Here is a 9,218-nt window from a genome sequence, read left to right as displayed (position 1 = left end):
TGCTGGTTGGGTCTTGAACCCAGGGACCAGGCTGTCTGCATGAGCTTCTTTTTGCTCAGTGCTAGTGCTCCACCATTAAGCCATGGCTTCACTTTTGGGATTTTTCAGTAGCTAAGTGGGGATCAGAGTGTCACAGACCTTCCCACCCAGGCTGGCTTAGAAACAGGTTCCTCAGATCTCATACTCTTGTGTCACTAGAACTACTGGGTCCCAGCTTGGCTAGCATGTTCATACTTGTTAGTTTTCATGCTATTTTTTGTGTCACAATAACATCTATTATTTTCTAGATATGAAAGAGATGACTGAAACTAACATGGAAATGGGGGTTGCCTTCCTCACTCAGACTGCAGCTGGGGTCCTGGGGAATTCCTGTCTCCTTTGTTTTTACAGCTACACCCTCTTCACCAGACAGAAGGTGAGGCCCGCAGACCCCATCCTCAGCCATCTGGTATTTGCCAACAACTTGGTTGTTTTATCCACTGGGATCCCTCACATGATGGCAGGTTTTGGGTGGAAGTACTTCCTAGATGATGCCACATGTAAAGTTGTTTTGTATTTCCACAGAGTAGCCAGAGGGGTTTCTCTTAATGCCACCTGCCTTCTGAGTGGCTTCCAGGTCTCAAAGCTTTGCATTAGAAATGCTTGGTGGAAGATCACTACTAGATTTCCCAAGTGCTTTGGTGTCTGTGGTTCCCTTTTCTGGATTCTGCAGCTCCTGGTCAATGTTTCTGTGCCTCTGAGAGTGATTGGCCCAAGACACAAACAAAATGTTACTCTGCACATGCGTTATAGATACTGCGCTGCCAGCCCACTGGAACCCTTTGTACCTTTCTCACAGATGGTCTTAATCTCTTCCACTGATGTTTTGTGCTTGGTTTTCATAATGTGGGCCAGTGGCTCCATGGTCCTTTTCCTGCACAGACACAAGCAGAGGGTCCGGCACATCCTCAGCCGCCTTCCCTCCCAAAGGCCTGACCACGAGGCCAGGGCCACGCGCACCATCCTGACCCTGGTGAGCATGTTCGTCTCCTTCTACTTCCTCTCTACCATTTTCACTCTTTTTGTTGGTCTAAGTAGGAAGCCAGGCCTTTGGCTTATGGACACAGCTGTGTTCTTGGGTGCATGTTTCTCAGTATTGAGTTCCTTTGTGCTCATCAGCAGTGACATCCGCATCACTCGGCTGTTTTATATCTGCCCTAAAAAATCATTTTGATAATTTGGTTAAACCAATACAATTCATCAGATTTTATTGTTAGGTCACAGTTTTGTGTTTTGCAGCACTTGGACTGAGGCTCCACACTCTGCACTCACTAGTGCATGTTTCTACTTCATGTCTCTACTTCTGCTCTAGTTCCTATTAACTCTTATTATTGTTGAGATATAGCCTTGCTTTTTAGCCTGGTCCGTCTGAACCATAATATGCCTAGTATGAGTTTCCTGATGTACTTGGGATAACTCATTCTCTAAGTCGCTGAGATTTTTTTGGTGAGATAAATTCTTAGGAAATATTTTTGCCAAGGCTAATTATAACTGCAACCATCCCAATCTCAGCCTCCCACATGAATAAGATGACAGGCATACACCACCACACCCAGCTAGTACTTAAGATGGGGTCTTATGAACTGTTTCTCTGGCCTGGCCATGAACATGAATCCTCCTAATTCAACTTTTCAGGTGTAAACCACTGCATACATATTGAACCAAGCTTTATTATTATTATTATTATTTTGAGTTGTGGTGTTTGAAATCAGGGAATGAATGTTATCCTTAAGCTCCTATGCTCAAGGCTGGCATTCTATCATTTATAGCCTCAGCTCGACTTCCAGATTACCAGTGGTTATTTGGAGTTAAGAGTCTGTCAGACTTTCCTGCCCAGGCTTGCCTGGAACTATGAGCCTCAGATCTCAGCTTCCTAAGTAGATAGGTTTACAGGTGTTAGCCAACATCACCCAACATAAATTCTTTTTTTTTTGGGTCCGGTCATGGGGCCTGAACTCTAGGTCTGGGCACTGTCCCTCAGCTCTTCAGCTCAAGGCTAGCGCTCTACCACTTGAGACACAGCGCCACTTCTGGCTTTTTTTTTTTTTTTTTTTTTTTTGCTTACGTAGTGCTGAGGAATTGAACCCAGGGCCTCAGGCATGCAAGGCAAGCGCTCTACCACTGAGCCACCTTCCCAGCCCCCAACATAAATTCTTAGTCTTAGACTTCCAAAATTATTATATAATCAAAGGTATTCTGTAAGAATCTGTGTGAAACTGAGACAAAATGGCCATGGGAGTATCTCAGCTTTGTGGAATACTTGCCTCTGTGAGTTTGTTGCCTGAACCTTAAATAAAATAAAGTCATAAGAAATTTCACTGAAGTTATGGAGGCCTAATGATCTTTCACTGGTAGTTTACTAAGCCACTAATGAATAAGAAAAAGTGCAATTGCTGCCTAATTAGCAGTAACAGAGGTACCAGAAGATGAACCTTTTCACCCTGTTTTACAGGACTTAAACAATTTTTCTTCATTACCTAGTGTCTTGTAGCTGAAGTAGTGATGCTGAGGCTAACCAGTGCCATCTTGGTCATGTTGTGGATAGGGAGTTGGTCTAGCTGGCACCACTTTTTCTCCATTAAGTAGCTAGGTGAAGTCCCACCTTCTAGGTGAATTCCTGGAGGCAGTGGTGGCCACTGGGACAGTAGTCAGTCCTGTGTTGAACTTGGGACACCCTTGATTTTCCTGTAACCCTGCTCCCTGACCCTGACAATGTAGGCCCAGGCCATCTGAGGCACCATGACACCATGCCTTCTGTGCTGTGTCTCCTGTGTCTGCTGCATCTTGGTTCTCCCATGATAATCATGGCATCCCACTCCAGTTCTCTATTTCGGTTTATCTGGCTTGATGGTATTGTTTTTCTGCTCTTTCTTTTTGCTCCTGTTCTTATGGCTCAGTTTTCTGACCATATTTAGTGAATTTGAGGGACTGCAGGTCATTGGGACAGGCGTGCACCTACAGTCACTGGCTCTCTAATAAAGACTCCTAATTCAACCTTTCAAAATATGGCTTTTTTGTTTCTCATGACTGAGATACCTTACAACAGATGAGGGCTCATCATCTGGGATTTCAGTCAGCAAGATCCCAGTGTGAAGAGGGCACTTGGGTTCCTCAAAGCCACACTGGCAAATGGACTCTGCAATCCAGGCTGCTTGAGGATGGGGGGCTTGGAAGGCAGGCACTGCTTGAGAATTTCTCAGAGCCCAATGGCTCTTTGTCCATTCTGACAGCCAGGATCTGGACACTGCCATGCCACTAAAATCTTTTTGGAGTTTGGAGTCACTCAGGAGACCCCAGAGTGAGTTTCTGTTTTATCCCTTTCTTTTTTTTTGGGGGGGGGGGGGAAGAGGGGGTCCGGTCGTGGTGCCTGAACTCTGGGCCTGGGCGCTGTCCCTCAGCTCTTCAGCTCAAGAGAAAGTGGCGTGAGCCACCACGCCACTTCTGGTTTTTTTCTTTTTGCTTATGTGGTGCTGAGGAATCAAACCCAGGGCCTCAGGCATGCAAGGCAAGCGCTCTACCACTGAGCTACCTTCCCAGCCCTATCCCTGATTTCTGTTGTTATGATTTTTCTGTTTTCTGGGGCTCAATCCATCTGGAACAGTGGAGAGCTGGGGAGTGGTCACACTTGGTAAAGCATTCCCATGATCTTCATGAGTGTGACTACACTCATGGGGTTGTTTGCTGTGGTGAGAGGACTCAAGGGACCAGGCCAGCCTAGTGGCTGTTTTGCCCTGCTCTCATACTGTAGAGACTTTTGACTCTTAGGACAGTAGAGAGTTCAGGTTACAGCAGAGGTGGGAGTGGCCACCCAGCCACCTTGGATTTTTGTGTGCCTGTCTTGTCCAGTACTGTTTTCTGCTTCTTTGTTTTTCATTTGAACGTCTCTGGGGGAATCAAAGTTTCAGCCTCTGACTGGGGCCACTTGTGGGCCAGCTACATCCCCTCCTCATGGAGGCAGTTAGAGGCATGATGTAGGCAGCCTTAGACCTTTAATCTTAGTTTCCATGTATATTGGAATTGTGAAGTGCTCTAGTGAAAAATTGGATACAAGACAGAGTCTGCCAGCTGGTGGTCTGAGTTTGTCCTCATGTGACCTCCCACTCTAATGTCCTCCATCTGAGGACATTAAAAGGTCAATTGATATGTTAATATTAACAGACTTACCTCTTTTCCTAAACCTTGGAGAAATGATGACCAGCTAATGTGCTTTGTTAGAATAAGTTTTGACCTTAAACATGGTCATCTGTAAGAGATTCTGCTTGTTTGTTGGCAAAAAAATGTCTCTTGCCACTGAAATTCCAAAAATGTATGGCTGCCATTCATCTTTGTGTGATTTAAGATGTTTGTGCACAAGTCTGTATATGTGTTTTTGTGTGTGAACAAGTTCAAGATGAAAGTTCTTAACATGTGGTGAAAAAAATGGGCAGGTTTAAACTTCAACCACAAAGAAAGTAAATGGGTGATCTTAAGCCTAAACTACAAAGATGATCTTCTGGTTTGAGTCTTACCAAATGTCCCAAAGGATTGTTATGTTGTGTTAAACAGGAATTTTAGTTTAAAAGTTTTCAAAGGGTTAATTCAAACTGCAGGAGGGAAAAGGGGACATTGTAAAACAAACTGCCAGAAGCCTCTTGCTTCAAGATTTCTAAGGGGTTAATATAAATGCAAAACAAAGCTGAAGTGTGAAGTGCTAAGGGAAATCAGTTTAAAAAAAAAAGGTGGGGGGGAGGCTTTGGAAAGAAAATCAGAGTTTGGTTCCTGGATAAAAATATATATACATGAGAAGTAAAATTGTCCTAAGTATTTGTTTCAAAGTAGAAAAGGGGAAAATTAGAACTACCAAAAAGAGTGTTTAATTGCTGTCTAGGTTTTGCCTTTATAGGTCTTCTGTAAATTACAGGTGGGACCACAGGTGACTACAAAAGACTCCTTCATGTTTGTCAGATATAAGTTTGGCTCTTAGTAAGTTCCAAGCAAGCCATGCTTTAAAAAACTACTATTGGTTTCCTTGTTGCTTCAATTGGATTAAAGGAGCTTTTAACCAAGACTCATTTGATCTGAGGACTGAGGTTCAAAACAAGCCCAGGCAGAGAAAGGTCCCTGGGAGATGCTCTTCTCTAATTGACCAACAGAGTGCTGGAAGAGTGGAGCTGTAGCTCAAAGTGGTAAAGTGCTTGCCTCAGGGCCAGCACCCAGGCCCTGAGTTCAAGGCCAGCAACTGCCAGAGGGAAATGCCAATGGGGACATCATTACAGCCTGGAAAAGACACTTCTAGGACAGAAGCTTGTCCTGATGATGATGGAGCATTCAGAAGCAGTTGGAAGACACTGCTCAAATAAGAGAGATAGTGTCACATCCTGGAGTCACTTGTGCTTGGCCCTTGAAAATTAATCAGAGCCTGGAGGTCATAAAAAAATAGTGTATGAACATGCTCATCTAATGCCCATGTCTGCCTACTTTGCAACTGGGCAGAAACTAGCTCCCTTGCCTGTCAATCATCTGTTATAGAGGGTAGCTAAGGTTGTTGATGAGGCAATAGTTTAAAATTCCTGCCCTGTGTATCTGCTTGATAGGGTAAATTAGACTTTTCCAGAGAACCATACAGATATCCAAGTACAGAGAGCAAAGAAAGGTTTATTGCCAGGAAAGGGGCTGCAAGACCCCTTCTCACAAGGGAGAAGTGAGAAGAAGCACCAGCTATTGTCTGGGTGACCTATATAACCTAGGAGGTCTAAGAGGGACTAGAAGGGGCTAAGGGGCAAAGACCAAGGTGTGGACATGCAGGCCAGGGACTTCATCATGGCAGACTAGGATTTATGGCTGCTAGGATTTATGCAGCCCTGTAGCTGCCCAGACCTGAAGGTCACTCTAAGGGGCTCTTGCTGCCTTATATGGTGGTAGCTGCCTCAGAGAAGTGCCATCCCAAGGTAAAGGATGTTGGAGGCTGATTATTTACTGCCTTTACTAAATGGGCCTAGTGTTGCCTAAGAAGGGGGTAAGCCAAGCTGTGGAAAGAGGAAGGAGTGTACTAAGCTATGGGAAGGGAGCTCATTTCTCTAACACTGCTCAAAGCTCTAATTAGCAATGAGTTTTGGTCTGGCAGTAGACACATAAATTCATCTGTTCAGGAAAAGAGATTTGTACCCAATAGTCATGAGCCTGAGTTTGTGCCTCTATTGGGCTGTCTAGGGACCTTCTGAAGTTGTAAATGTTACCAAAGATCAGATTCCCCAGACAGCTAGGAAATGCTTTTGCAAACCAGAGTGCTGAACAGGCACTACTGTACCTCAAGAAAAAGTCTGGGATGGAATGTAGCTCAGTGACAAAGTGCTTGCCTAGCAAGTGCAACGTCCTGGGTTCAATCCTCAGTACCAAAAAAGAATACAGTTTAAAAAATAAAAGGAAGGTCTAGGAAGATGGCTCAGTGGTAGAGCACTTGCCTTGCATGCCTAAGGCCCTGGGTTTGATTCCTCAGCACCACATAAGCAAAAAGAAAAAAGCTGGAAGTGGCACTGTGACTCAAGTGGTATAGCGCTAGCCTTGAGCTGAAGAGCTGAGGGACAGCGCCCAGGCCCAGAGTTCAGGCCCCACGACCAGATCCAAATAAAATAAAATGAAAAGAAAAAGTCTGTACACATAATAAAAGTTGAGTGCTGCATGCACTTTCCATTTTGGAGCAAAATATATTGTTCCTAATGACATCTGATCTTGATAAACCCTTGGTAAAATAGGCTTAGGCTTTAGGGCTGTGGTACAGCAGGACCAGCACCCCTGGGTCAGTTTGAACAACTTACAGGAGATGGATCTTTGACAATCAATCCTCTGTAAGATCAAGGGACCAAAGTCATTTTTAGGAAAATGAGGAAGGATAAGTAAAAGGAGACATAAAAAACAGTGGTACTGGCCTAAGCCTTCCATGTCTGCCCAGGTTGTCCTAGCCTTATTGGAGAAAATCTTGTTAACAAAAGTTGTCACCCTGGTAAATTGTGCTGGGTCACTGCCTGAAAACTACTTTGGAAACCAGTGGGCCCCCACCTGCCAAGCCTGTGTATTCAGAAAAAGCAACCAGGAGAGAATTGTGAGACTTTGCTAAAGTCATATTTTTGCCTTAGGTTAAGTTAAAACTGCATCCTTAATTTTAGTCTGGTTCCAGAACTTAGAGACAACCCAGCAGGAGGTGTGCCATCTGAGAAATGTGGGGACACTGCTGCTTCCCAACCTGGATCCAACCCATCCCTTCCAACTTGGTGTTCAGAAGTTCATCAAGGATGGCTGACAGCCATGTGGAAGAGACTCTCTACATCGTCATCCTAACCACCCCCCACTGTGCTGACAGTAGATAGGACCCCTGCCTGGCTCCTCTACGTGCAGGTCATTCCTGGTGGAAGTCCCTTTTGGATCTTCTGAACCTAGAACTTTTCTGTGACATTCTTTCTGTAGTACATAGATTTGTACATCTTACCCAGCCACGCCGGGGCAAGGATTACTGGTCATGCTGTTTCATGCATATGGAACAGGTCTAGTATAGAAGAGCCTCTTGTAAACTTCAGTTATAAGTAACTTGGTTGGGCATAGTCCTAAGGGCCCAATGCAGGTCTGTCATACATAAAACCAGTAGGGAATGAATATGGGTGATGGCAACATTTTGGCCACATGGTGGATAGGGAGTTGGGTTTAGCTGGCACTGTCTTGTCTTCATGGTGGAGGAGAGTAAAATCTCACCTCCCAGGTAATAATAGCCTTGCCTGAATTCCTAGAGGTAGGGGCGTGAATTTCAACAATAGGTTACTGGACCTATCCATCAGGGCCTTTAACTTGGGAGACTCTCCAGTTTCCTGTGATGCTACCCTCTGATCCTGCCCCTATTTAGGCCTTGACCAGACCAGGCCCCATTCTGCCATGACTCACGTGCTATACCTCCTGTGTCTCCTGTCTCCTGGCTCTCCTCTGTCACCATGGAATGCCACTTCAGCTCTCCACTGGAGGATTTGGTTTGTTGGGATTGTTTTTCTCTTCATTTCCTCTCCTACTTTCATGGCACAATTTTCTGACAGTGTTAAGTGATTTCAAGGGACTGCAAGTCTTTGGGACAGGAGTCCACCTGCAATTGACAGCTCTCCAATAAAGACTCCAGATTTGACCTCTCAAAATGTAGCTTTCCTGTTTCTCTCAACTGAGATATCTTACAACATGCTGAGTAAATGTCATAACTTCAATATTTAGCATTTCCAGAGAGCCCAGGACACCACAGGAACGTGCAAGGGGTGGCACTTCTCAGGAGTTCTTCTGCACTTCCAGGTGCTTGGATGGAAACTTTTGGCACTGTCAGTCAATGTGTCTACACAACTACCTACCATTGAGAAGCGTGATAGACCTGTATTTGCCATTTTGTATTAGACCTGTATTTGCCATTTTGTATTTTCTTTAACTTGCCTTTCTGCTTCTTTACACAAGCTTGCTAAACCTTGAAGAATGAAGCTGCTATTCTACCTGCCCTCCAGCCCTAGACACTCCCAGATCTGGAGCTGAAGTTAATGACCCTCTGGCAGGGAGTACGAGACAAAATACACATTCCAGACCCCCCCCCCCCAACACACACACACCCGAGCCTGGGATCGGAGATAGTGGCCATCTGGCAACCACTTCCCCCCAGCCTCAGATCAGAGATAGTGGCTATCTGGCAACCACTTCCCCCAGGGCGGGGATCGGAGATAGTGGCTATCTGGTAACCACTTCCCTCGGGCCGAGATCAGAGATAGTGGCCATTTGGCAACCACTTCCCCTAAGTCACCTTAGAAGTACCGTCCAATTATTTTAGAGCACAACAGTCCACTAGCCTGACCAATTATTAGCCCCAGCCCTTCCCCCCCCACCACCCCGCTTTGTATTACCCCAATCATCCGCTAGAATTATGATTTAAATTTCCTGCATGGTGTATTGATTTGTTGCCAATACATACTGAGGCCTTACCCCTACCAAAAAACATATAAAAAGTGCTATAACCCTGTGCTGGGGGCCCCTCGTCTGCACTCGGACATCAGTGCACAGAGAGGTCCTGCTCGAGCTCCTCAATAAATGACTCATTGGGGGCTGGGAAGTTGGCTCAGTGGTAGAGCGCTTGCCTTGCATGCCTGAGGCCCTGGGTTCGATTCCTCAGTACCACATAAGCAAAAAGAAAA

This window comes from Dipodomys spectabilis, unplaced genomic scaffold, assembly GCF_019054845.1.
Source record: "Dipodomys spectabilis isolate Male_0828 unplaced genomic scaffold, ASM1905484v1 ptg000080l, whole genome shotgun sequence".
Taxonomy (NCBI): Eukaryota; Metazoa; Chordata; class Mammalia; order Rodentia; family Heteromyidae; genus Dipodomys; species Dipodomys spectabilis.
This window is presented reverse-complemented; position numbering follows the sequence as displayed.